Below are 7,173 nucleotides of genomic sequence, written 5' to 3'. Positions count from 1 at the left end.
GAAAAAGAATCTAATGATCCAAACTTTTTTGAATCTTCAGCTATATGTATAAGTGCATGTATATTATGTGACATATATATTTTACCATAAATTGTCTTGAATGAAGAAACAAAATGACGAAGAAGTTGATTTGCATAGTTATTATATTCTTCAGAGCAATTATCTTTTACAAGTATTCGAATTGCAACAAATAGTTCTAAAAAATGATTGTAAGCCTCATCACTTAAAATATCTCTAAAAACCACACAACCTAAATATAATAAACACTGTCTTAATTCTGAAGCCTTCCATCGACTAGCATCTCGTATGGGATGACGCCGACTATTTTCTTGGAATTTTCTTTGAAATTCATCAGGTGTGAATTCAGCTAACTTATTGAATCTTTCATCTAGCAAAGTGATCAAATTGGATGGCAGTGTCTGTACATGTTTCGGTGACCCAGTCCAAAACAAAAGTAGTTTTTTCATAACACCAATGCATACGCAGTGCATATAATCAAATGGTATTGATTTCACAAGATCAAATGAAGCCAGTTCTGTCAAAATGGTTTTGCCATTATGAAAATTAATATCACTGTACTGAATAAATTGTTCATGAGTCCTTGGTGTTGAATCAATATTAGGAAAACATTCTCTTGAAGTATCCCATATACCTTCACTATGACACCGTACACATGATACTTTACCCGTATGTCCTTTTATGTTTAAAACAAATGATTTAGCTGGAGCATCACATATTAATGCTTGAAATAAAATTTTTATTTTCTTTGTTTTAAAATAAAATCCCGAGTCGATTAGTGTTTTAAGCTCTTCAACAAAATCAAACACAAATTCATTACAATCTAAAGGTTTTGACTTTCCATGATACACACCAATAATGAAAACATTTTTGTTTTCAGTAGGTACATTAGAAAAATATCCAAGAATAGGCCAAATCTGACTAGGCGGATTATTTGTAATTGGAAGACCGTCGATGCCAACATTTAACATTAAAACTGGTGGTGGACATTGCAAATTCTCAAGTAATTCACTGATTTCATTTTGCAATCCAAAGTGATGATAAATACCATCTTTGATTTTCTTAGTACAAATCTTTGTTGGAGTTTTTAATAGTGTCCGAGAATCTATGGGCATATCAGAAAATTCAGGAAATTGTTTAAGACTTTTCAACAAATCGCTTAATGCTGAATGAGTAATGCTATGTTTAATAGCCCATAAGGCTAATATTAATTTTAAGTCAATTTGTTCTGAAGACTTTGTTAAGAATGATGATTCTGATGAATTATTCGAGTCGGATTCATGATCTTCGCTTATATTTTCAAATATAACTTTACTATTGTTGACAGTGCTTTCAAGAGGACTGGTCGTATCTGTACATAAATTATCTAAGGACCAAGTATCTAAATTAACTTCATGAGAAGATTCATAGAAGATGTCATTAAGATGAATAGAATTAGAAGACTCATTTAAAACACTAGATGCTTGAGATTGAGTTTCAATATTATTAATGTTTGGCAAAATTTCAAACAAAGATGTAGCTTTTTTTCTTTGTCGGTAACGAGTGGATTTACTAAACTTAATATGTGAATTATACTTAGGCATTATTTTAAAAATTTTACTCACATTATTCTTAAACTGAATAGATATTGAAAAAATCCTGTAATAGCCTGTAGGTATACTGTTAGAAGGTAGGCACTGAAATAAAAATATATACCTAAATTTAGTTATAGCAATATAAATAAATAATCATAGAACAATTTATGTTGATATACATATATCTCAATATTTGTGAGTTAATATTGTAATAAATAACAAATAACTGCTTAATTATCTATAAATTAAAAATAATATAATAGGTACCTACAGTTGAGTAAAAGTTTCCTAACTATTCAATAAAAATTGAAATACAATTTATAATTCAAGTACATAATAACCATAAGATTTAAATTTATAATACCTATAGTATATGCTATGTAGTACTATAAATGAATAGGTATAATACGTACAATAGGACGATGGCTTAATTCAAAAATGTTGTAAACGTACATTACAAACCAATGGGATAATATAATAAAATATTCTGATTCTAACAATAAACTTAAACTTAGGCTTCAGAATAATGCAGATAATAATACTAATATGACATGTACAGAAGAAGTGTCTCATAATAATATTTATATATTTATTTATATTTTGCTTATTTGAATTTGAATGGTTGAATCAATTTTACCTGGATTTAAAATATAATTTAAAAAGTATATTATAGAAGCGGAGAACTATGCGATAGATGTGGCAACGGTGGTATGCGTATCACAAAGTTGTGATCATACCTATTTATTTAGTCATAATATAGACATTATTATAGTTGTTACCTTATAATTTATAATGAGTTAAGTTGTATACATCAATCAAAATCTTAGTTTTTATACCAGATATCCGGGCTAATAACTACCTATAGGTACCTAGGTACCTAGGTATTGTATAATTATGTTTATAATAGACATTTTTAAAAAATATGTACCAGTATCATAGGTTACTATTTATTATTATGCATTCGTAGGCACATATCTACTCAATAAATTAAACAACTGCTAAATATGTGCTAGGTACGTTTTTAAATCATCTTAGTATTTGTTTAGCATAATTTACTCAATTTGAAAAAAATTGATCTTACAAGATATGTGAATCATAAAACAATAATGGATGTATATTTCACAGAAACCATTAGTTACCTAGGTACTATATATGGCCCAGTTTAAATTCTTTATTAAAACATTTAAGTATTGAGGACCACCTTTTTAATATGCTTAAGATCCAAATATCTATCTCCCTATAGGCATGCCTACTTTAATAGTACATTAGTACCTACTTTTAATTGTAATTAAGATTTATTATAAACATTAAAATAATAATATAATGTTAGGAAGGAACTTACCTTTTACTATATTATAAACGTCCAATCGAAAGTATGAGAGTGCAAAAGACACTAATAATTCACTATTCAGTATTCACCTTTCATGAAAGTTCACAATTATTGCATTATTACACCATAATATAATTTAATATTTGTTACAGCGCAGCGTAGGTAAATGCTATCGTTATTCGTTATTCGCGAGGTTATTCGTTAGCAGTTGCCTTTGCCTGCAGCTGAGGCGCGCTAGTGGCGACGTGGTGAAGTAGTCGGCGATAACGATATGGAAAAACCCGTAAATTCGTACTGTGATTCGTTAATCATAATACATAAATACTTTACACATCCACTAGCACCACCGCACGGTGTTATACGAACACCGCTGCATCTTTTATGCATCAAATTATTATTATTTTAAAATAGATGTACTATAATATTATATAGGTATTATATTATTATATTAGTTTGCATAATTTCAGTTTTTAACTTGGAGAGGCTTTACTTATTTAAATCAAACAGACTCGTAAGGAGCTCTGTCCATTAGGAGGTGCTTGGACATTTTTCAAAGCCTCCACAGCTTATTTTGTAAANAATATTATATAGGTATTATATTATTATATTAGTTTACATAATTTCAGTTTTTAACTTGGAGAGGCTTTACTTATTTAAATCAAACAGACTCGTAAGAAGTCATCAGCCATACCAAAATTATTAACATTTTTCAAAGCCTCCACAGCTTATTTTGTAAAGAAACATCTAACCTCCCCTAAAATTCAATCAAATATATGCCCCACACCTGTTAAAATAGCATTTCAATATTTTCAAATACAAATATCGTATTTTTTACACGCAATTTTCAAGTGACAAATTGAACCCAGAAAGCGATATCAGGGCCGCATTTTCGGGGTGCCAACTTTTTGTGGTAGGAAATTTGTTCCCTTGTGAATTATTAAAACTTTTAAAATTTAAATTATACCAACGCAAAATGAAATTAATACAAATTGAATCTTGTGACAATTATAGCCTATAGGCTCCTAAAACTATTCAGGATAATAATTTTATACCTATGGTTTAATAGGTAGGCATACATTGAGTTTGAAGATGTTATCTATACATTTGCAACACTATACCTACAGAGTAGGAGAAAAATGTAGGTACCTATACGAATATTTTATTGTAATGTATAGTTAGGTTTTTATTAAAATTATTTATAAATATAAGTACCATATATTAAATATTATATACTATATTAATTTGCATAGTTTATATTATAGTTTTATTAAATTTTTATTTTTTTTTGTTCATATTAATAATATTAGGTAGGTACATAAATATGATCATTATGATCCACGAAGTACCTATAAATATGTAAAAAAAAATATTATGAATTATAAGCAGAGCCCAAGTGGCATTCACTCAATTGCATCTTTGTTAATGGGATGAGGAGGAAGGTTCATGAAATTGTTAAACAATATTTATAAAAAGCACACATTATTGAAAAACAAATATTTTTTTCTTTGCAAAAAATCTAAAAGGTTCATGAGTGTCTATCTCCCATATTTCTGATTTGTTAGGCCCCATACGAGGGCGCCAATTTTTTTTTTTGCACAATGTCTAAATATGGCACTGCCGAATAGTGCCGATAAGCAATAGCATTATGACTTATGAGTAAAAATTAGTAATATTAAAATATAAGTAGGTATTTAACGTAATGTCTGGGGCTGTTGTAAAAACCAAAACCAATATTAAAAATACACTACTATATATTCTAGACAAATGGAAATATTATCAGTACCTAACTAATATTGTATTGTAAATTGTAATTACCAATTTGTAATACTATTATTTATCTTATATTGTTTTCTGTGGATGATTTGATATTATCTACTATGGATAACACATGAATAATGAATCTTTGTTTAAACATTAGTTAAATAATTTCTTCAAACTACGTTTACTGTTATTATTTAGATTAGATAATTAGCATAGGATTTAATACGTCAATTAAAACCCGAATTTATGGTGGTGTTAATTTTAATATTGGAGGAGCTTAGTCACCCCCCTAAATTTTGCATATGGTTCACTGTGGTAACAGACACCTGCGCACAATGCGAACACAGTACTTCTATTCACTGACACACTTTTAGTTCACCGTGTTAAAATTGCACTGTAGTACGATATTAGCACATACATAAATTATAATACAAATTATAGAACACCTTCACACATTATATGCACTGTAAACCTGTGCACTATTGCATCCACGAGACATTGTACACAGTTTGAACTGATGCACCATATAGGCACCGATTATTTTTAGAAAAGTATTTATTATAATCCATGAACAAAACGTGCACCGTATACGAGGTTTTGAACACGCTGGTACTGTGTTTGCACTGTGTTATCGACACTGTGCAAAATAACCGACAATGAACCTACAAAATGTTGCTCGGGATTTAAATACTTAATTTTTTGTTTCTTCCAGATTGTTATGTCCGGACAAGTTGCTGAGTACATTAATATATTTCCATGTCATACTCAAGCTGTTGAGAGAGCCGTTAAGTTAGTAACCGATGCATCTACAGCGGTCTGTGGTGAATCAGCTAGAGATGGATTTATACGAGCTAGAATTGAGTCGCGGGCTATAATGCCATCATTTAATACAAAAAAAGAATATAAATTGTTTAAATTATAAAATTTTAATGATAGGTAGGTAGGTAATTTTATAATTTTTATTATTATTTTGGTAAACAACAATGTAAAATAAAAATAAAATAAATTCATATTATTTATTTATGCGTACAATAAATAAGTACATGGCGGCACCTCAAAAAGTTATCCCATGACCTTCAAAGTTTTTTTACTTATTAATACTCTTGAAATACATAAAAAAATGTCTATTAAAAACCAAAAAAAAATTTTTTTTTTTTTTGAATACTAAATTCTAGTTAAATGACCATGGGGCATAGGGTGTTATACTGATATTTACAATTTATCTTTAATCATTATTGACCAACTGGTTGCCGTCCTATTCTAGGTAATTGCCTGTTGCTCTATTGTATTTTTCAAGACTTTAGACCTTCACAGTTTATAGTGTTTAGACCGTCGCCGACGGGTCGACGGCGGCATCGCCTTTTTATTTTTGAAGATCAAGAACATAATGTTATTATCGTAGTAATGTTATTATTAGGTATGATGTTTTTGTATATAAAAAGAGACGCAAAAGCTAAAAATAAGTAAAAATCATAGACCTCTTTCTCACAAACCCAAACCGCATTCAATATACCAACATTTTTAGCGACAATCTACATACCTATTGAAATTTGTACCTTACGACTACCTAACTTATTAACTACGATCATTTAGAATATGTCTTTTATACCATAAAGAGTATAGACACAGTACGTTCTTGGTTTCTTACTTTTTTATTTATTGTGTTTCTTAATCGAATTTTGTTTTGAAAATTTGTTATTTTTGTGTTTTATTATTGACAATGTATAAAAAAAATCGCTCTGGTGTTTGGAATTATATGGATAAAGATCCTAATTCTCCAGGTCAAATTCAATGCAAATTATGTAAGCTTAAAATAAAATATACAAACAATACATCAAATATTTGGGACCATTTACGTCGGAAACATAGTACGGCATTGGAAGCTAACAAATTAGCGACACAAATTGAAGAGCTTGATGACATAAATGTCTCCAACGAACCATCAACGTCTACAGGTAATTTAAATTTTTATATTTTAAATTTTAAATTTTAAATGTTTAAGTATTTTTTAAAATCTTAGAAGTATTTTAATTTTAAAAATTAATTCTTATATACTGTATTGTGTATATATATATATATATATACTAGACATATCAACACAAATATTTAAAAATTAAAAAGCTGATGGGGATAATAATTAGTAAATAGGGGCATTTCTTTTTTAAACTTTTTTTATAATTCTTGCACTGAACCAAGCAAACATTCCTAGTAATCCATCAAAAAGAATTAAAAGGTGCTGGTGTCGCGACTTAATTAACTAATCGGGTAACTTTAAAAAAAAAGTAGGTATGTATTTTATATGTTAAAAATAGCCTCATCGAGTATTATACTGTTATTGCTGGGTAACTTCTAAATACTAACTACTTCCCTCAAGTATTCACAGCCAAATGCCAATATAATATATTTTCGCTCACATGCTTATTGTAATTTATTATGTTTACAGATCGTATCTTTTTTTATAAAAAAAAAATGAAAAAAAAAAAAAAAAAA

General features: G+C 28.7%; 1 pseudogene; it reads left to right on the top strand.

Moving 5' to 3' along the window:
- Positions 1-5,401: 5,401 nt before the first annotated feature.
- The window catches only part of LOC111040771, a 3,681-nt pseudogene continuing 1,909 nt past the window's right edge, over positions 5,402-7,173 (top strand).

This window comes from Myzus persicae, unplaced genomic scaffold, assembly GCF_001856785.1.
Source record: "Myzus persicae strain clone G006 unplaced genomic scaffold, MPER_G0061.0, whole genome shotgun sequence".
NCBI classification, from domain to species: domain Eukaryota; kingdom Metazoa; phylum Arthropoda; class Insecta; order Hemiptera; family Aphididae; genus Myzus; species Myzus persicae.
The sequence above is the reverse complement of the archived record's forward strand: the minus strand, read 5'-3'. Positions and strand labels throughout refer to the sequence as shown.